Raw genomic sequence first — 22,640 nt, 5'->3', positions numbered from 1 at the left:
GACTAAAACAGCAAAGTAGTAAGGGCTTGATCTCCTCTCCTTTGGTGCCTGACTCCTCCTTGGGCAGATAGGTGCCTACCATGAGCTGTCTGGGGACCCTACACCTAAGCTGCTGACTTTCCCTTTTTCTCCTGGTAGCATGTGCCTGTATGGGACCTGACATCCCACAGCAGGTGTTGGTTTTTCCTCAAGGCCTTGCTGATTAACAACATTAACCAAACTATAACTTTCTTCATTGAAATATTGGGTCTGATGAACACTCATTGTTTATAAGCTTCAGTGAGATAATACATAAAAAATGTTCAGCAGAAAGCTTGACCTAGCCAACACTCAAAAGTTTTGGCTACGATTTTTATGCATTAATGATTGGCAACCAGCACCATATTACCACTTAAAAGGATTGGGATTTGAAGAGAGAAGTTCAAGTGACTTCCATCAAAAGAATACCACTGAGGAAAATTTGAGGTCCTGGAGAATGGCCAATAAAGTAGACATTTAGGGAGGAAGAGAGTGGTAACCACATTATTCAAATCCTACCTGGCTGGGGGCTGTCCACTCCACATCTTCCTGAAGCCAGTCCTGTATGCAAATAATCTGGTTGGCCACGATTAAGGAAATTGTCATTGAGACTGGAGGCTGGATAAGAGATTAGTCTAGGGCAGTGAATCCCAAAGTTTTGGTCTCAGAATTCTTTTACACTTAAGAATCATTGAGGAACCTGGGACTCCTGGGGGGCTCAGTCAGTTAAATGTCTGCCTTCAGCTCAGGTCATGATTCCAGGGTCCTGGGATTGAGCCCCACATCCAGCTCCTTGCTCAGTGGGGAGCCTGCTTCTCCCTCTCCCTGCTGCTCCCCTTGCTTGTGCTTTCTCTCTCTCTTTCCCATAAATGAAATCTTTAAAAAATGAAAGACTCATTGAGGAACCCAAAGAACTTCTGTTTTTCTGATTTATGGCTGTTAGTATTAATCATACTAGAAACTAAAACAAAACTATTTTATTCATTTAAAAATAACTTCATTACATCTTAATAAATTACATTTTAATGAAAAATAATTATTTTCCAAAATAAATGTAGTGAGAACAATGACACTTTTTAATGTTTAAAGAGGGCAAAAATCTTCCACGTCTGGCTTCAAAGAAGGCCACTGGATTCTCCTACCAGATCCTACCTTCAATCTGTGAGGATAGGCTATTTTGACATGTTTGAAGAAAAGCTTTGCACAGGTGCAGTTGGAAAAAAAGAAGTATTTTAGTAGCCTTTTCAGGGAATTGTGGATAGTCTTGAATACAATAGCAAGTTGGAACTGGTAGTATCTTAAAGATCAGTTGCTATGTGGACTCAGGAGCCGTATCCATAAACCTTTCCTACTTTGTTAACATCCAAATCTAATGGTTGTCGCCTTGCGATAGACATCTACTGGCACATGGTTTTGCAACATTTTGCTCCGGCATTTGGAAAGTATTATTTCACTGAATCATGCAGCTCTAGCAAACATTGATATATCTCCTTGTATGATGCCAGAAAAATCACATTCGTTAATACCTCTGATCTCATCAGAAAGTCTTTTCAGAGCTGGGAAGCCATCAAGCTCACACAAGTCTCCTAAAACTTGTTTCGGCAGACGCAGGGTTTCCAGAATGCTCATTGTAGTTTGGAAACTTGATTCTTACCATTGTGGGGGAGGGGGGGAATCTTCTTACCATTGTGGGGGAGGGGGGGGAATCTGTCAGTTGTTTCTTGAAGTGAGAGACTTGCTTCATTGCTTTTTGAAAAAATACCTGCCAAACACCCATATGAATAACCATAATTTATCTGTCAGCCATCCTTTCAAGTAAAAATGATGTTCTTTGAAAATAAACCTCTTGTTCAGCTTGCATCTGAAATAAATGTCCCAAAGCTTTTCCTCAAAACGAGCCTCATGTTTGGGCGTATGCACAAGTGTGTCATGTGTACTTGCCATCTCATCACACAATATTTAAAAGTCATCTGCCCAACGATCAGCATTCAATAGCTTTTACTTTTTTCAAGGATATTCTTGGGTGGCGTTGACTTTCTTTTTTCCCCGGCTACTGAATGACGGGGAGGAACCAGTGGTCACCAGAGCAGCCCGATGCCTGGGCCTTGACTCAGTGCGAAGGTACAAGCAGTTCTATCCATCCCTGCCTTTGTGCCATCAGAGCAAATGTCAATGCAGTGAAAAAGGCAAATCACTTCTTTCTAGGATTATGAAAGTTTGACATGGGTCTTGGGGACTCCCAAGGTTCCGCTGACCACACTTTGATAACCACTCTTCTGGAAAAGTGATTGGCTGTCTGTCATCAATGCCGTTCAGGGATTGATATCCTGAGAAACTAGGGAGAGTGGGCAGGAGAGCAGGGTCAAAATTCAAAGGCGTCTCAAGAGGAGCCAAATGGAAGAGTCATTGGAGGCACAAAGGAGCCTGGGGGAAAGAAAGGCAAAAACCTGGTAGTTTTGTGAATGAAACCAAAGAGAAGAGAACTGGCAGGTGCAAATGAAGATGCTACCCGAAGCCATAAAAATGTTACCAGTACCTCTTTTCATACTATTTTTACTATAATTAGTGTGATATTTCAAGATGAAGTTTCAGTTTTATTTAGCTTTATAGGTAGCTGAATGTTAAGACAAAGGTCATGAAACTGAAATAAAATGACTATATAGCATTGTATCTGTTACCATCACCCTGTAGTAAACAGGGGCTTTAAAATGTGAGACCTTTCACTAGAATTACATTGAGATTTTCAATGGAATAAATAACTTCCATCCAGGAGAAAAAAAAAAAATACCATTCTTATTTTCCACAGCAGGCAAGCACATTTCCGAAGTCCGTTGTTTCTCCTGTGACCCACCGGCCTGTCTCAGCTTCCCAGACCCAGACACCTGCCTATACCACACTGCCCCTCCCTCTCTGAGAGGGGAGCTGGTCATCTGTGTAGGTGCCAGCCTGCCCTGAAGTGACGTTAGGGTTCTTGACGGGACTCTGTGCCTGGAAGATGCCTTGATGACACCTCACAGGAGACAGAACAGCTTCGGGTCCCTGAAGAGAGCAAGGTTTCAAAGCACACTGACCACCAAGAGGAGACACGTTGTCTGAAATCTGGGGTCTAGACATGCCCTTGAGCAGGTTTGAATAGAAGGGAGGGGGGGATGTGGTCCAGAGACCCTAAAGCCTTGAGAAAGGAGGAGAATGATATTGGAGGGGGAAGCGGGAAGACTCATTAAGATAAGGTACGTGAGCTTTGTTTTCCACTTAGACAAATGATGTATTGGGCCTCTGCCTATCTTGTTTGATGTATTCATTTGCACTTCCCCTTTCATTTGTTACTTTAAGCCCATGATGAAATGGTCATTGTAAAGAGAACAAACTGTTAGAAGCCAGTAGAAACTTGATTTCTGGCTGGAGCCTCCAGGTCTTGGTTAATAAAGGCTGTCTGAGCACCTCTCTTTCTCAGAGACACGTCTGATTCCTCCAGGAACTGAAATGGCCCCTAACCCCTGAGATTAGCTGATTGATTAAATTTTCATGAAGTCTCATCACGCATAAAAGTGAAGCTGAAATAAGAGTGGCAGTGTTTTCTTTTTCAGTGAAAAGCCTGAATCCTTCAAAACATATCCTGACCAAAAATGAAGACCAGTAAGCTCTGGATTATTCTGGCCAGGGCAGAATTTATGTGTGGACAGAGGTTCCCGACGCACAATCAGGTTAGTATTAGAAAAGATGTCCCTGGAGGGGTGACCCATGGGCATAGATTCCGTACCTGCAAACCTGTGCAGTACTTGGTACTATTATCCATAGGACAGCTTAGTTTCCTTGCACGGCTAGATTCTGTAGTTGATGTGCAGTATTTTATTGCATCATCAGCCCTTGGAAAGCATCTGTCATGGCGTGTAGGGTAAAAACATGTCCTCTGGGAACCCAAAGACTTAGGTGTGGAACATGACTATGATCTTGGGAAAGGAATTTACACTGAATTTCTGTTTCTTCTCTTACTAAAGCAATATTTCCTACCTTTCAGGTTGGTGGTGAGGATGAAATTTAACTAGAAGGCATACAATAGATCCTCAACAAATCAGAAGCCTTGTTATTCCCATTGTGAGAAACAGGAAAGGTAAGGACTGACTGCTGATAACACTTGAGAGGCAGGTCACTGATTTGGGAGAATATGTGTTTAAGTGTTTGAACTTGACATTATTTATAGCAGCTGCCTTTAAAATCATTGATATCCAAAGTACGTAGCCACTTCTGTGTGCATGAGGGCGCAACACTGGGCGTGGTGCAAAGACAATGAAACAAAACTGAATTCTAAAGAGATGGTGAGGTCTGGACAGATGGGGTGGAAGTCAAGGTCCTTGGGCACCAAAGAACAAAACTGAGACGCACAGGAAAAAGTGGTTTCTGTGTTTATTGCACAACCCACAACAAAGGAGATTAAACAACAAGCTAAGAAGGAAGCTACCCATGAGTCCAACACCCATATGCAAGCAACTATTTCTCATTTCCTTTTCGTTCACATGCAAGCGGAGTCTCACACAGGTAGAAAGCAACCTTTGTATTTAACATAATATCCTAGGCATTTTCCATGTTGCTACATGGGCTTGATAACCATTATTTCATTTCTATTTTTATTTTTTCCAGTTTTATTGAAATATAATTGACATAGAACATTGTAGTAGGTTAAGGTGTACAACGTAATGAGTTGACATACGTGTATATTCCGAAATGATTGACACAATGAGGTTAGTTAACATCCAACCGCTCACATGGTGGTGACACATTTTGTTTTTCTTGTGATGAGAACTTCTAAGATCTACTCTCTTAGTACCTTTCAAATAACCATTTAAAACAAAACAAGACAAAATAACAAATAACCATTATTTAAAATAACTGCATTAGGCTGATACACCGTAATTTACTTAATGTTTCTCTACGCGTGGACACTCATTCATTTACCTATTTGATGTGTATTGAGCACGTACGATCATGTCAGGGTTTATGGTAGGAGCTGGAAATACAAAACAGTGTCCCTCTCTCAAGACGCTCTAAGACAAGTAAACAAACCATCAGAGTCCACAGCACCTGCTCAGAGACTGAACATGAGCAAATGAAAAGGCAGCACTAGGGAAGCGGCGCCCCCTGCTGGGGACACCAACACGCAGCCCTCACCCTTGGAATCGGGCAAGGCGTTTCGTTTCTCTTGTTTTGAACAGAGGAGGTTCGTGATACTTGGGAAGCCCCAATTTCATTGTTTTATGCCCCTTATGCCTCTTGGCCCATCTTCACCTCCTAGTTTGTCAAAACCTTCTCACAGCTTCCTTCCTCTCACTGAGATGTGAAGGCCTGAGTGTAATCCTGGATTGTATCTTGTATTTGATTTTATTTTTTAAAGATGTTATTTATTTGAGAGAGAGAGAGAGCATGAGCAGACAGAGGGACAGAGAGAGAGGGAGAGACAGAATCCTCAAGCAGATTCCCCGCTGAGCGGGGAGCAGAACATGGGGCTCCATCCCAGGACCCTGAGATCATGACCTGAGCTGAAGTCAGATGCTCGAGCCGGGATCACGCCCTGAGCCGAAGGCAGACGCTTAACCGCTGTGCCACCCAGGCGCCCCTGTATTTTTGTTTTAAAATTGGTCTAGGCTAAATGGATAAAGCTCAGACAGCCTCAATAGTCCAGTAGGATAATGTGAGGCTTTGCATCTCCTTGTGTCCCTGAAATCATTCTGCTTTAGGCCTGTGCCTCTCAAACCTACCAGTAGATCTGGCTTTTCCTTATTAGCGTTGAAAACCTAGCTGCTAGACCTTTACCTGGCACGGGCAGGGAGACCCATTTCCACTCCAAAAATGGGACAAGCACTCCCCCTATTGGTCATTTCATGAACTGCTCTGGACTGGCTGCATTTTCACTGGATTGCTTTGAGGGGACGGGTGTGCATGTTGGGGGAGGGGGGCAGGGATGTGCCAGTTCATTTTAGCTGTATCTCCAAACCAGTAGGAGTCACTTGCCCTCTAACACACACACACACACACACACACACACACACACACACGCACACAGGTTAAACAAGTGAGTGTCCACACACTCCCACTGTCTGGGCTACACAGCACGGGGCGTGGTGAACATCAGCCATTGACAACCTCTCACATGTTCAGTGACACGTTCGAGGCACGTCCAGGCGTATCGTATCTTATTGTGCTTCGCAGATGTTGCATCCTTTACAAACTGAAGGCTTGTGGCAACCCTGCTCCGAGCAGGTCTCTTGGCGCCATTTTCCCAACAGCGTTTGCTCCCTGCGTGTCTCTGGGTCACATTTTGGTTTTCCTCGCAATATTTCGAACGTTTTCATTATTATCACACGTGACTTGCTGTAATCTCACGACGCAACTTGAGGAAGAGGAGTTGCTTGCCTAGGGCGGGGACAGAGAGTGGCTGCTCCAGGTGGAATCTGTGGATGAAGACAGTTGAAGGGACCGCAAGGGTTTAGGGTGTACGTGAGCTTAGCCCATAAATCAGTGGAAGGGCTGAGAGGACTGACTCCAGTTTTGAAAGAAGTCCGACTGTGGGTAAAACGTCCTTTCTCCACGCTAACGAGAAATCGTTCACCAAAGGAAGAGTCAACCGATGGGGCCGACCGCGCTGTCGTCTTGCTTTAAGAAGTTGCCACGGTCACCCCGGCCTTCACCCCAGCCTCCGCCAGCCTGACCAGCCAGCAGCCGCCGCCTCAGGGCCAGACCCTCCATCAGGAAAGATTCAGACTCACTAACAGCTCGAATGATGGTTGGCATGTTTTAGCCGCAAAGTCGGTTTTGCCTAAGGCACGTCTTTTTTTGGGCATAACGCTGCTGCACACTTACCGGACCACCGCACCGTGCGAACGTCACTATCCCAGGCACTGGGAAACCAAACATTCACCGGACTCGCTTTGTGGTGACATTCGAGTGACTGTGGTCAGGAACGAGCCCGCGGCACCCCGAGGTGAGCCTGCTCCGGGAAGGTGGTAGGTGACTCAACTTAACTGTCTTGCACAACTTGTGTGCGACGGGAAAAGTCATGGTGTTTTGGCCCGACACGGCTCCCCAGTGGAATCTGTGAGCCTCTCCGTGAGCCTCTCCCATGGTCCCCGCTGTGCCCTGCAGCCATGCGCCCCAGGCCTGGCCTAGTGCCACCAAGGGGGCGCTTCCTTCCTTCCACAGGCAGCCGTGTGCTCTCTCCACCCCCTGTCCCTGCTGACCCAAAAGCAGGATGGCTGAGGCCTGGAGGCCCCCTGGGGGTCATCCGCAGCACCCTTGGCCCTGCCGCCCAGCCCAGGGCCCCAGGCTCACAGCATGGCCTACTTTAACCGAAAGTTCTCCAAGTCGAGTGTCTCAGAATCACCTGGACTGCTTATTAAAACACAAAGGGCTGAGCCCTGAGCCCAGAGGGTCTGACCCGGCAGGTCCGAGGTGCGGCCCAGGAATACATATTCCTCTAAATGCCGGGTGCGGTGAGGCTGCCGAGCCGAGGACCACACTTTGAGAACCGCTTCACCACAGCTGCCAGCCGGCCCTGTGTGCCCAGGCGGGCTCAACCCACGCAGGGCCTCTTCAGGTGGGTCTGCCTGGGCTCGGCGCCCCTCCGCCAGAGGCTCCCCGTGGCTCCCCAGAAATGCTTCCTTGGGCTTGACCGGACACATGACCTGGCTGTTCTTCTCACTGTCCAGATGCGAGGCTTTTGTGTGTCCCCAGTGGCGAGGAACGAGGCAGGGATCTGGTTTCTCAGACACCCCGACGGTTCTGAGCCCAGCGGGTGCACCTGGGGACTGTGGGGGGGGGTGCCACTGGCCCGTCTCCAGCCTGTGGGGACCACAGCCAGCAGGGACCACAGCCAGCGGGCATCCGCTTCTGTGCAGAAACACACTTCCGCCCCACGGAGCCCAGGGAGGGCCAGGCTGACCCCTAGAGAGTGTCAGCCCGAATCTTCCTCCCCTCCTCATTCCTTTGGACTGCTTCAGGAAACATGGTGGGTACAGGTGGGAGCAGGGGCGACGGGGTTACAACTGGCTTCTAGGAAAGCAATTTCCTCCCGGTGAAGGCAGCAGACACCCCATCCCCACAGCCCCTGACTGCCACTAAGCCAGGAAAGCGAGCGACACCCTTACCTGGTCTGGAGAAAAGGCAGCACAGGAGAGAAAGGGCTCTGCCTCAGAAACCGGGCTGGGAACCCACACTTCCAACAGGGGAAACTGCTGGGTTTGAAGCAAAGGCCTCTTCTGAGAGAGCCCCTTGGCGAGGACAGACGTGGGGAATTTGAACAGTGAGAAGGTGTGAGGGGGCGTCTGTGCCTGGCTCGTGCTGTGGTACATAGCGAGGAGGGCCTCTGTGGGCAGAGGTGAGGCGGGCAGGTGCTTGAGCCGAGTCTGACAGGCGAAGCCACCTGTGCCCCTGGCGAGACCTCCTCTGCCTCCCTGTCTTCTCCCCCAGAGCCAGGCGTTTCTGTCCTTCGCGAAAGCCCCAAATGCACTGAGCACCTGACCTTCCCCAGTCCTCTGTTTAATCTTGAGTCCGCTCCTGCACAGTCTGGGCTGACCTTCCTTCCGAGAGGACGCGTGGACGCTGTGTTTTGCATGCTCCTGTCACTTCAGCAACCTCCCCGAACAGGTGAGCTCTTTGGAAATGGGGAAGAGTGTCCTGAAATAGAGGCGTTTGCAGGAAGTCTGTCCTGCAGAGCAGACCAGATCCCATGAACATCCCTGTCCAAGACTCACATAGTTTCACAACAATAACCAAGGACATCTTTGATTAAAAAACCAAACCAAACAAAAAACCCCACAGATCGTTCAAGCCCACTCCCAGAAACTGGTTCCTTGGACACGGGATGGGGCTGTGGAAGTTTTCACAAGCACCTGACATGTTCCTGAAGCAACTGGGCTGTGGCCACCCTTTGCCTATGAAGGCTCTTACTGCCTATTTGGGGGACTATGGGGCTGTTGATGAGTGGGGAGATTCCCCCTGAACAGTGCTTTGGGGGCTTGGAAGATCTAACCACATCTCTGGCTTAGGAAGGGGCCCCTAGACAACCAACTGAGGCATCATCCAGGGCTGGGGAGAGTGCTCAGTGGTGGCCCCTTTGCAGAAGGGTCCATGGGCAACATCACTGATCCATTAGCAAGCAATGCTGGCCAGGCTCCCAACTCAACTTTAGGAGGAGATAATAATACGCTCCATCTGTCGAGAACACTCCCCAAAGGCATTCATCTACATGAGCTCATCTGACCCCGCGACAGAGGCCGGCTTCGGTTCCTTCAACCACAGCAGCACCAAAAGCTGGCTGGGTTTCAGCAGAGCCCTGCCTCGAGTTCCCCGATTCACCCTGCACCCCCGACACACACGCAAGCCTGTAATCTAAGGAAAATGGTGTATATGTACTTATAGGACGATTTCCCAGCACCCCCACCTCCTTCCTGAGGGCCCCCTAAGTGCCTCCTGTAAAAAATTCTGGAGCCTCACTAATTACAACCATTTCGCAGAAGAGTAAACTTGGACTCAGCCTTGCCAAAAGTTGCATAGCTAGGAAAGAATGGAGTCAGGGCCCCACTCCTCCCTCACTTGGGGAGATTGCCCAGGGGAGGCCTCTCTCCTAGCCTCTGCTGGCTCCTTTGGAAAAGGGTGGTCAGAAGCCCCAAGTCAGGAGTGGCTGGCAGAGCTCCAGCCCCAGGCAAGGAACTACTGCCGCCCAGCATCCATCAGACAGTTGCCTGCATTGGTCCACAGCGACCCTCAAGGAAGAAGGCCTCCCACACCCAACCTGTCTGGGGTAGCCGCCCCTGGTGAGCTCCCTTTCTAAGTCCATCCATGCCCTGGGCCTCACCATGAGGATGTGGGTCAGTGACAGAGGCTGGGGAAGACATTCCTGGAACAGAGTGAGCCACAATGGTGACCCTCAAATTTGGGGTATCTGGAATCTTTGGCAAGGCGAAAAGTCCAACCAGCCACCCCCACGTACTCCTGAGCCAGACAAAGTGTGAGGAGCGTCCATGTCAGGCTCTTTGATAACAATTGTATACTGAATAAAGTTGAAAGTACAAATCCTATCATGCTTTTCTCGTGTTTACTTTAGCGATGGTTATGAAGCTTCAAGACTGCAGCAGAATATTTATCTTACAGAAGCTCCCTTGGTTTTGGGTACCCTGTACTGTGAGGTGGCTGTGGCTCACCAGAGAACTCAGGACAGCAGGGCATCGGGGAGCCGCCATCCAGACTCAGCTCACCTGCTTTCCTGCCCCTGGGGCTTGTGGTGGCCGGGCCGCTCCTGGGACCCCATCCGTCTCTCCTTTGGATACGCTGAGCAGTGACTTCGCTCCCTCCTCTGCCCTCCCTCTCAGGCTCCACTCTGCATCCCTGGTTGGGAGCCCTGAGGGCAGAGATGGGCACCCTCTGGACCTTAGCCTTGCTTCAGGATGGAGACACCCCTCCCCCTTGCTTCAGGATGGAGACACCCCTTCCCCCCGCACCTTGGACAGAGCCAATGTCCCAGTTCCTGAGTTGGCTGGAGCTTCCCCCCTTGTCAGAGATGCTACTGAGCCAACGAGGGGCCTGAGAGCAAAGGGCAGGGCAGTTAAGCAAGGAAATGCTCTGTCACTGTTGGATCCCATGGGGTTCTGGCTGCAAGACCCGTGGCAGGACAGCCAGCCCGGAGGGATTCTGCAGTGAGGAGTGGCCGGTAGAGAGTGCTGGACAGAGCATACGTAGCTGTGGGACTCTGGACAGGTTCCTGAACTCTCTGAGTTGAGTTTTCCCATGTGTGTGGATTAAATGAGACCATGACTTCCCCACACATTGCAGGATGCCCTGCAGACACTGCTTCCTGGGCCCGTCCTCCTCCCCCAGAGTCTGCCTAACCAGCCAGTTGGGCACAGCTCCTGGGAATCCCAGAGTTACTAGGTCCTTCCACAAAAATGCAAAATCAGAGTCAGTCCCCAGAGCGCTGAGCCTCCTGCCCCCCCTGTGTCTGAGGTAAAGGGACAAGGGAGAGAGCACATGGTCTTTAGTCTCTGGACATTTCCTCCTCATTAAGTTCAGATGTCACCCCCATCCCTGCAGTTCCCCATCACACAGGCAGGAGAAGGCTGCACCCTGAGGGGTCATCACATTTTCTCTTCTCCCTCCAGCCTCTCCCCACCGCCACCCCCCCCAAGATCCTGGCTGAGCCAGGGAGTGCCACACCAGGTGAGCCTTGGGGCCTCAGGGTCCTAGTTGGCAGGGTCCTAGGTGAAGTTCTGTGTCCTTTCAGAGAAGGACCTCTGCTTCTTCTGGTACCCTGTGAGGATGATAGAGCCTGCCCCTGATGGGGTCATCAGTCTGAACATAGAGGCCTTTCCAGCCAGCTATGCCTGGTCTCCAGGAAATGCAAACACGGGTGGGATTTGGCCTTGTAGCAACAGAGTTTGGGTTTGGCTCTGGGCTGGATTCTAGGCTAATTTTTAACAACTATCCATGAGGCTAGACTTGGGTGAGTCCTGTGTATTACCCTGTGCTTTCCAGAACTTGCTTCCAAATCTATATGTTAGCACTGCTGCCCCTTCCGCCTGAGTTTGTCTGGAGCTGGAGGCTGGGCTGTTGTTTGCTCTGCAGCCACTGGGTGGCAGTGTGAAGCTCTCTCCTGCCTGCAGCCCTGATTCTCAGACTTGAGGGCACCAGAATCATCTAAGGGCTTGTACAAACATTTTGTCCTGCTTCTTACGAGCTGTGTGACTTTGGGCAGGTTACCAATCTTTCTGAGCTGATTTTCTGATTCAGCACATCTAAGGCAGGGCTAAGAATCTGCATTTCTAACAAGTTTCTAGGCAATACTGTTGCTGCTGTTCAGGGGACAGTATCAGGGGCTAAGAGCTCTCCTGGGTCCCTGGGAACCCAGTGGCTTGGGATCAAGCTCTCTGATTTCAGGAAGGAGGTGGAGGTGGCCACAGCTCGCCTCCCTGGAAGGCTCCTCTGCTGACGTCCCCCTCCCCCAACATCCTTTGTCATTGAATCCCTAGGGCACCTCTCCACCAAACCCTCAATGGCCAAACAATTAACATTTCTCCAACCACAGGAGTTCAACAGAGGGCAGGTGCCATTGGAGAGAGAACGGGAATTGGAGGAAAGTAACTGGAGAAGGTCAGGGAGGAAGGAGACAGGAGGAGGGAGCCCTATACATACACAGTGGTCCCACGGCCCATCCCAGATGGGATAAGCACCATGGGCCCTGGGCACCTGAGATCAGGAGACAGACCTTGCCAGCTCAGAAGACCCCTGGAGGCCAGGCGCTAGAAGCCCCCTCATGCACTTCTTTCTGGCCCCGTTCCCAGGCTCTTCGTGGCCTGAGACTGAGTTCTGGCCGGTGGAATGGGTGCTAAGGGATGCCATTCCTGACCTGGCCCACAAAGGCTCCCTTGTGATCCTCCGCTCTCCCAGCGTGTGTGCCACTTGAATGCCAAAGTCCTGGCCTTCCTCGAGGGTGACAGAGCCTTTGGCATCCTACATGAATGCATGGGGCAGAACACACCAACCCCCACCCCATGCCATGAGACTGCACAGCACAGAAGCATGAGCTCCTACTGAATGAAGCCACTGAGATCTCAGTATCTCCCTGTTACCACAGCTAGCATTCTCTTGACCAATGTATCTGACGCCCACCCTGACGGGAAATGAGAAAGGGAGCAGGTGCCAGGGCAACATAAAACCGTGCGGGTTTCTCCAGGAGCCTAATCGAACAAGCACACTTAACATTTCCCACTCAGGACAATCAGTCACCACCTACTGAGTGTTACCAGGTACCACACGTGCTTTCTCTTCACGAATTCATTATTCCTCGCAGCAACGTGAAAGGTGGTGCTATTATAATCCCCATTGGGAATATCCAGACCCAAGGGGGGTGGTTGGGGTGCTGTTAGGTACTATGCCCAGATCACATCGTGATAACCTCCCTCAAGAGGCAGAGCTACGATCTGAATCCAGGATATCCGTCTATAGCCCACACACTCTGAACTATACCATCTGCTCCCCCAAAGACTCAAGGCCCAGTCCTCAGCTGTGAGGGGCTTATGTCAAATTGGGAAGACATGATGGATACCCGGGAGTATGAGTTTGAGATTGGGGAGCAGAATTTTTCTGACCCTTCAGTTGCTTGCTGTGATACTGTGATCTATAATAAGAAAGATATATTTGGTCTTCGTCACTGTTTCTGGCACAAGAATCCTAAAACCCTTGGAATTTCCTGTGATAAGAGTGATAAAGTGTCTTTGGTTATGGTAATGAGAGACTTTTGGAAATTACCAAAGGATGGGAACTGGTTGCCAGGGGAACAAACTACATGATTAGAAGGATAGAACTTTTGGTCTCACCGCACCCCCCCCCACCTACCTCTGGGAAGGGGAGAGGAGGTGGAGGTTGAATCAAATGCCAATGGCCGATGATTTAATCAATCATGCCTATGGAATGAAGCCTCCATAAAACCCCAAAAGGATTGGGTTCTGAGAGCTTGGTGTTGGCCAGCACGTGGAGATTCAGGGAGAGTATCTCACTTGGAGGGCACGGAAGCTCTGAGCCCTTCCCCATACCTTATCCCATGCATCTCTTCCATATGATTGTTCCTGAGTTAATCCTTGTATAATAAACCGGTAGTTTACTAGTAACTAGAATGTTTCTCCTAGTTTTGTGAGCCACTGTAGGAAGTTAATCAAACCCAAGCAGGGGATCATGGGAAACTCTGATTTATGGCCAGTTGGTCAGAAGTACAGGGAACTTGCCACTAATGTCTGAAGTGGGGAGTCTTCCGGGACTGAGCGCTTATCCTACAGGATCTGACCCTATTTCCAGGTAGATACTGTCAGAGCTGAGCTAAATTGTAGCACACCCTGCTTGTGTCCGAGCATTGCCTGGTGGTGTTGGTCACCCCCCGCCCCCATGTTGGAATTGGGTGCTAGAACTGACTTGGTAAATGCAGAGACTGAAGGCTCCACAGTGGAAGGGGAAGGAGGAAAGGAAGGCGGGATTAATGTAACAAGGACAGATCCCAGTAACTTCATCACTCAGTTTGATAAAATGATGTGTAAGTTTGGCAACTCTGTGTGAATCATCAGATTCCCAAACTTCCCTTCCCTTCTGGCTCTCTGCACCATCCTGCCCCCTCCTTTCCAGCTTGTGGTTTCAGATCTGTCCCAAGAGATGAGCACAGAAGAGAGTCTGTTCACCGTTGTATCCTCAGCATCTTGAACAGTGCTGGGCACATAGTAGGTGCTCAATAAATACTTCTGGAACGAATTAAGGGGGCAAGGAACACAGCTGGCTGGAACTTGGCACTGAGAGCCTGCGTCTCCCCTTGGAGTCTCAAATCATGGAATCTCACGGACAGTGGGACTCTGAAGAGGCCATTTGGTCCATGCCTTGCTTCTACTGAGGACTGCTTGCCAATCGTCCTTTCTCTCCTTTCTTTAAAGTCTTAATGAATGGCAGGGCTGAATGAGACCTTTACAGACCATCTAGGCCCAAGAGTCTCCAACTTGGCTGTGGACAGTATTCCAGGGTGTGGGTGACTGATGCCTGGATCCACTCCTGATGATTCTGATTTCCCTGGTCTGGGCTGCAGCCCCCCAGGTGGTTCCAATGTGCAGCAAAGGTTTAGAGCTAGGATTCCAGTCCAGGCCCCTCATTTTACAGACTCAGCCTTAGAAAGAGGGAGGAGGAGTATCCAGGATTATTTAGCCAGTTTGTGGCAGGCCTGAGCCCCCAAATCCAATGAGTGCTCTTAAAAATTCATTTAGGACAGAACACCCTTCCCAAGGTCACACCTTTTCTTCCTTTTTTTTTTTTTAAGACGTATTTATTTATTTGAGAGAGAGAGTGTGTGAGTGGGGAGGGGGAGAAGGAGTGGGAGAGGGACAGGATCTCAAGCGACTCCATGCTGAGCAGGGAGCCTGAGCCCCATGGGGGGCTCAATTTCACGACCCATGAGATCGTGATCAGAGCCAAAACCAAGAGTCTGACACCTCACTGCCTGAGCCACCCAGGCGCCCCCCAGGTCACACCTTTTAAACCCTTCCTTGACCAGAGTGAAAATAGATTTAACCCAGAGTTTCCGTGCAGCCCAGAACACAGCTCCACGCTATCCTCCTTCCTGCTCGGTGCTGCCCTCCTTCTACACCCCTACGCATCAGTTCCCTCAGCTTCCTGGGGAGTCTCCAGCCCACGTCCTCTGGAGCGGCTCTCGTTCGCCTTCCCTCCCCTGGCCAGTTCATGTCTGCTCTTTCTTCCTCCACCTCGGCTGCCTTGAACCCACTCACTCTTTGGCCGGCCAAAGTCCTCCCCAGAGCCTCCCACCCCCACGGGGCTGATCGGCAGCAAGACCTGGAAGAAAGGGAGTTCTGCCTCCTTCTGTTTCATCCTTCTCATTGACCCTCCCCACCCATGGCTCTGCAAAGGGAGGGCTGGCCCCAGAGGACCCTGCTCACAGCTGGCAGACAGCTAACCTGAGTCACCCTTGGAACACACATAACCTGCTCTCGTGTGTTTAAAAAAAAAAAAACAACCAACAAAAACCCCCAAACACCAGTAGCCAAAAAAACACTGATAAAGGCTTTGCTGAAAGATGATCCCGAGCAGATAAACTGTTCCTTCATCAGTGGTGCAGTAAGTAAAGCCCCTCCTGGGAGGCCCCACTGAGAGTATTTTGGGCAGTCTGGAGAGTTTTTAACCCTCATTAGCCTCAACTAAAAATGGCCCTCCTGGAATTTTTACAGGCAGCTATTCAGCCTGAGTGGAACTTCGGTGTGTTATAACAAACACTTACTAATTATGCCTCGAGACCGCTCAAGAGCAAAGGAGACCGTTTTGTTCCGGCCTCCCAGGGCTGGAATCTCCGCTGCTCTCATGCCTGACAATCCGCACCCCCCTTCCCCCCAGCCAGGCCCCAGGCCTTGGGGGGTCACCCTCTGCTGCCTTTTAGGACTTGGCCAATCGATCGTTTCTATTTCAACAATGTTACAGCCCTGGAAGCCCGAGTCTCCTGTGTGGATGCAGCTCAAACACCTAACATGGCTGCCCCCGCTGGAGGACGGGATGCACTCACACCGTGTCCCTGAGCCCCAGCAGGGGCCCCACACCCCCCACACAGCTACTTCACTCTCTGCCCGCTGCCTCCTCACGCCCAATCCTATTTAATCCTTCCAGAACTCCTGTGAGGTAGCTGTGATTGGACCCATGCTCAGAAGAGGAAATGGGCTCAGAGTCAGGTGGCTCAACCCAGTCGACAGAGGGCTCTGTGCACGGACTGTACCTTAACACGTTTTCTGGATCATGGTGGTACCCATTTACCTAAAGGCAGGGGGCTTAGAGTCCGCACACGGGAGGGAATCTTGCCAAAGGCAAAGAGTCATGGAGGAGGCAGGAGGAGAAAAGTGTGTAGAAAAATCATCTAGTCCCGAGGGGGCACAAACTGGACATTGTATGCCAAACATGGCCCATAGTCAGGTCTTAATGAGGCCGCACACTGGTTCATGATGGAATGTGGGAGAAATCGTATTTCCTAGAGAAGATCCAGACATCCAAGTCTGTCTTGAAAACCTGCAGATCTGAGCACACCAGCCATTTGGCCAACAAGCTGTTACACTGACAGGCAGCTGCCCTCCCTAAAGGGAACCTCCCCTCTTCAGTTTGCAAGGCGGCTTTTGGCCAGTGTCCCCTGCTTCTGTTATCTGCCCGACATCTGTTGACATTTGAGTTTAGGGCCCCTGATCTCTTTCTACTTACCCCCTTCTCACAGGAAAAGCAGGACCCACCCTGAGAGGTGAAGAGGCCAAAGGCAAAGGCAAATGGGGTGACCTTAAGAAGACCACTTCGCTTCCCTCTGCTGCAATTTCCTCATCTGTACAACGGGAATAACATTGATAGTGCCTGTCTCAGCCAGCTCAGACCTGCCTAACAACATACCCCAGACTGAGGGGCTTCATTAAACAACAGACGTTCATTTTCTCAGGGTTCTGGATGCTGGAATAATCAAGGCGCCAGCAAATTTGGTTTCCGGTGAGAGTTCCCTTCCTGGTCCCGTAGACCTCAGACTTCTTGCTGTGTCCTCACATGGCCTTTCCTCAGTGTGAGCACTGGGGGGAAGAGGCAAGCTCTCTGGCGTCTCTCCTTACAAGAACATGACCCCTCTCAGATCAGGGACCCACCTTCAGCAGCTCATTTAGCCATAATTATGTCCTTAGAGGCCCCATCTCTGAATAAACCACACTGAGGGGTTAGGGCTTCAACGTACGACTTTAAGGCGACACAAACATTCAGTCCATAACAACAACACCCACTTCCTAGGGGGAACCACTACATGCTTGAAAAGCCCTCAGAACAGTGGCTGGCACATAGCGCATTTTCAGTAAATAGTAGCAATAGCATATGATGATAATACTGAGGGTGTGGGCCTCCTCTCACGTTCTGTAGGGTTGCTTCTGCCAAAACTACGTCATCGTGATTCCCCAGACACTCTGCTCCCCAGATGCCGTTGTCTTTCATAAAGCCAAGGAGAGTGCTACAATTAAGAAAGGAAAACATGTCGGCATATTTCTAATGTGGACCCTTTCCTCAAAGTGGGTTCTCAGGGAGCACCAAGGGAGATGGTCAACGAGAGACGCCTGCGGGCTCTCCTCCAGGAATGTCCTACCACCTCCCCGCACAGCGCTGGGCTCACATTCTCTCTTCAGCTCACCCAGGAAGCCATTCAGCCTCTGAACGTGCTTATCCATGGTCTGGATACACGAATGCCTTGTCTTCCCGAATGTGTGAAGTCCTTGTGACATCTTACCTGTCCTTGTGTGAGATTCTCCAGAAGGCACTGGGGCCTCTGCCTGGATCCTGAGGATCGAGGTCAGCAGTCATCTCTGTCCACCTCCAACCCACTTTCTGCTCCTCTCTCTGCCCAAGAGGCTGCCCTCAGTGGACTGCACCCCGTCTTCTGCTCTCACTGGGCTCCTCCAGGCCCAGGGCAGGGAACAGCTCCAGGGTTCCTCGTCATCCTCGATGGTTCCCCTCATCTTGTCAGTGCCTCTGCCGACAGACCCCTCAAAAGCTTTATTTCACTTAAACCTTCTTGAGCGTTCCACCTGTTTCCTGCTTGTCCTTGACTGATACAGGAGGAACCTAACCCACATAGAGTTTCTCAGGAGACAGAACAGAGCGTGGAACCCAGAGAAACTGCTCAGTGGCCAGGTGTGATAGTTTATGCATGCACTCATCCTCTTCAGGGAAGGTCGTCTGACTCCAATTTCCAAGAATATTCATAATACTCGTCTTGAGGCATTCCCTAAATACCAAGAGGTGGCTACTTGCCTCACCCAGGATGTTATGGGCAGAGCTAAGATTAGCAGGTGCTGTGCCCTTCACATCACAGAGGGTTCCTGGGCCTTCAGAAACTCCCCAGTGTAGCTCCTGTATGACCCTAATCACGTGCCTCCCTAGTAACTGCTTTAGGTCTCGTTCATCAGCTGGGCAGGCCTGGGTCAATGTGTTCCCATTTTCCTTCAGGACGGAGGCTATATTGTTCAGCTTACTTCATTTTCACCTTCCTAAAGTACCCAAGAATCCGAAGGACAGCGTTCTCACATAGCCCAGCCATCCCGCGGCATATGAGCAGTTGCTCCTCTCCATGTGGATCTCAGGAAAACCCCGCAGAGGCCAAATCCAAGTATTTGCAAGATGGTTGCTGTTACAGAGTGAATGTCTGTGTCCCTCTGAAATTCATTCGTGAAATCCTAACCACAGATAGGATGGTTTTAGGAGGTGGGGCCTTTGGGCAGTGAGGAGGTCACATGCGTGGAGCCCTCATGGATGGGACCAGCACCCTTATAAAAGTTCCCTTGTCACTTCCATCATCATGTGAGGACACAGGGAGAAGATGGCCATCTATGAACCAGGAAGTGGGTCCCCACCAGAGCCTTGAATCTGCCAGCACCTTGATGCTGGACTTCCCAGACTCTGGAACTGTGAGAAATGAATGTTTGTTGTTTAAAAGCAATGAAGTCTATGGTATTTTTGTTAAGGGGTAGGCACAGAGCCTTCAAATGCACTGTCCAGAGGGGGACAACAGGTTTCCCCTCTGAGAGCTGCCATTGTGACAGAAGGCAGTGATTTTACAGCAGTGATTTTATTCTCTGGGTGAAAAGTAGCTGTAATCCAAGAAAGTCTTAAATTTCTGCTCCCTCGGGCCAAATGTCCTCAAAGGACCTTAGAACCCTAAACCTGGTCAGAAGGACCATTGTCCAGGGCCCCGGCTGCTGCCAGTGCAGTCCCTTCCCTGGTGGCTCCCCTGGTCTTGTTCATCCTGTTTCTCATTCTCAGATGTGCTCCCTGCCCTCTGGCACCCCCTCTTCAGGGGAAAGTTATAAAAACAAATAAGCCTGAAATTCAAGGGACTCCCTGTGAGGGAAAAGTTTGAAGCATCAGAACAGTTAAACTTTTTGGTCGTAAGGACATCTGGGAATTGTCTGTGATTACCATTTAAGTCCCTGTTCTTCCTGCTATTAAAAAAAAAAAGTGAAAAGAAAGGCAGGAAAAAGCGAAGCACAGGATCAGAAGGGTCTAAGTGTAATTCCCAGTTCTGACACTTACTAATTATATCATCTTGTGCAAGTTACCTAACCTTCCAAATCCTCATCTGCTTCCTTTGTAAAATAGAAGTGATGCCACCTATCTCACAGGCTTATTATAGTAGACATTTACTCTGTTCTCAGGGGTTATTCATTCCCCCTCCTTTTTGAGGTGTTTTACTTGGAAATAACTTTGAACTTACAGAGAAGTGAATATAAGAATAGTGCAAAGAATGTCCATATACCCTTTTTTTTTTTAAAGATTTTATTTATTTATTTGACAGAGATAGAGACAGCCAGCAAGAGAGGTAACACAAGCAGGGGGAGTGGGAGAGGAAGAAGCAGGCTCATAGTGGAGGAGCCCGATGTGGGGCTCGATCCCACAACGCCGGGACCACGCCCTGAGCCGAAGGCAGATGCTCAACCGCTGTGCCACCCAGGCGCCCCAAGAATGTCCATATACCCTTTACCCAGATTCATCTACTGTTAACATTTTGTCTTATTTCCTCTCTCACTTTCTCTCTACACACGTGCACACACACACACATGCACACATGCGTGTGCACATACACACGCACATACTTGTGCACTCAGTAGGTTTTTTTTCTGAACCACTTGAGAGTCAGTGGCCCTTTCCCCCTCTATACCTCGGTGTGTATTTTACAAGAATAAGAATCAGGATAGTCCCTGGACATCATATAGTAGAGTTTATCAACTTCAATAAAGTTAATATAAACACAAAACTTTTTTTAAAAAAATTTATTTATTTGAGAGACAGAGACAGAGCATGAGTGGGGGGTGAGGCAGAGGCAGAGGGAGAAGCAGACTCCCCGCTGAGCAGGGAGCCACTATGGGGCTCGATTCCAGGACCCTAGGATCATGACCAGAGCCAAAGTCAGATGCTCATCCAGATGCCCCTTAATATAGACACAGTACTTTTATCTACTCAAATATCTATATTACTATTATGTCACTTGGTCCAATAATACCATTCACATCATTTTTCCCTGCAGGTCAAGATCTAGTTTTTGATCAGGTACACACTTAGTTGCCATGTCTCTTTGGTCTTCTTTAATATGGCACATTTCCACAGATTTTCTTTGTCCTTTATTACATCGACAGTTAAAATATACAGTTTTAAAAACAGAATGTTCCTTATTTTGGTTAGGTCTGATGCTCGTTCGTGATTAGATTCATACTATGGATTTAATAGACTGAGTTCCCATCAATACCTCTAACTCCAGTTCATCCCACAAGGTCCTTCTTTGCTTTCTCCCCGTGCCATGTTGGTATGTTTCCGCTTCCATATGAGAGCACTGTCTTCCAGCGCTCTCAGGGCATGGACTCGTTTGCTTAATCCCATCAGACATCTCCTGTAGTTTCAGAATCGTTCAGCCTCTTTTGAACACGCTGGTTATGTCTGGGGGGATTTCCCACCATGTGAATCTTCTTTCTCTAAGATAAAATCTGGAAAACTCCCTCTCTAATTTCTTTGCAGGTAAGGCACAAAGAGGTGACCTGAGTTCCGCTAGTCACATCCACTACATTCAACCATAGTGAAATACTGATTCCCAACAAGACAGGGGAAGACAGAGGACCTGGTAAGGATGGCTGAACAGTCTGGATTTGAGGATTTACCCTTTTTCCAAGACAGATAGAAATCCCTTCAGTTATGAAGTCCCTTCAAGGTTGTGGCCAGTTACGATCTCCTAGAAGATTGAAGGGAAGAGAGTCAATGAGTGGAGCTACAGTCCGCCTGATTCAAGCTAGTAGAGCTGGTCCCAAGGCTTTGATTAATATTCATTGTCTCCCTTCTCCGTGACCTATTCTAGACTTCCCTCCCTCTTGTCCAACACTGCAGCTGCTTTATCCGGACGGGTTGCCTGACTGGGTCATCTTCATAGGTGGGAGGAGGTAGGACGCTCTTAATTGAACTGCCTTTATTGAATTTAATTGCAATCGCTGTCAAATTATTGCTTTCCCAGGAGCTATCCCAGTGAGTCCCTGGGGTTCCCTGCCATCCAGGCCCCTGGAGGTAATTAGAATCATTATACTTTAACTCTTATCTTTGCCCTCTGGCCTGAAATGGCCAAAACAGCCAGGTAGCAGTCACAGCTTCCAGGTCAGTGGAACCTCACTGTGTCCCCTGGCAGAGTGATCTGGAAACCGAACTGCTTACCTAACAGAGACCAAAGCTTCAGGGACAAAAAGCACGAATTCCTCAAGTGGGTCACGGGCTGTAACAGTGAAACATGCCACCTGTACCCCTGTGCCTTGGTTCCAGGATTCATTCTTTCTAGCTATTAAGGAGTAAGTGCCATACGGTGGTCGATAGCTCAAAGCATATTACAGCCTCGAGAACGGTACCACAACTCTACAAAGCACTGTACCCTCGCTTTGCCTGAACTGAGTTCCAACGGGCTTTTTCACTACATTATCGGGTGGGCTGTTTCTGGGTGTGGGATTCATGGCAAGACCAATAGACCATGGTCATGGGCCCATTGTTGGCCCATCTTTCACCATGAAATGGGTCTCTTGTTCCGAGGAAATGTCTAAGGTAACATGTCAATGGATAAGGTATTCTGGAAGCTCTCAGATGGTGGTAGTGCTTGAAGCCCTGTGGGCAGGGAAGGCAACCCCTATATGGTGTTTATATTGATTATGGTCAAGTCAGCTCTCTCCCCCCCCCACCCCAGGTAGAAAGTCCGTATAAATTTACGTGCTCTCAGGTGGCTATTGTGAGACTGAGTGCTTGGCATCCATCCCTGCAGGTGGCCAGGTGGGCTCACTCAGCGATGGCAACAGCTTTGGGCCAGATTGGGCTTAGATTTGGAAATTAGGTGAGGGTCTATGATCTTTCACTATGGTGACCAGAGTCAGCCTTCTGCTCACCAGCTGTTTTTTTCTGATGATACAATCAAGCGATAGCCTGAGTGGCTTCTCCTCTATCTCACCCTCGGTAGGTGACCATAGGTATCAGTTTGACTGGGATGGTCCTGCTGTATACCTCCTGTCCCCATGTAATCCTTA

General features: G+C 49.4%; 1 long non-coding RNA gene across 1 annotated transcript; it reads left to right on the top strand.

Moving 5' to 3' along the window:
- Positions 1–1,742: 1,742 nt before the first annotated feature.
- LOC117803434 lies at positions 1,743–10,078 on the top strand. Its single transcript, XR_004627297.1, has 3 exons — positions 1,743–3,722; positions 4,037–4,129; positions 6,223–10,078. It is a non-coding gene; the product is annotated as an uncharacterized LOC117803434 (long non-coding RNA).
- The last annotated feature ends 12,562 nt before the right edge of the window (positions 10,079–22,640 follow it).

The sequence above is a fragment of the Ailuropoda melanoleuca genome, chromosome 8 (genome assembly GCF_002007445.2).
Source record: "Ailuropoda melanoleuca isolate Jingjing chromosome 8, ASM200744v2, whole genome shotgun sequence".
Taxonomy (NCBI): Eukaryota; Metazoa; Chordata; class Mammalia; order Carnivora; family Ursidae; genus Ailuropoda; species Ailuropoda melanoleuca.
This window is presented reverse-complemented; position numbering and strand designations above follow the sequence as displayed.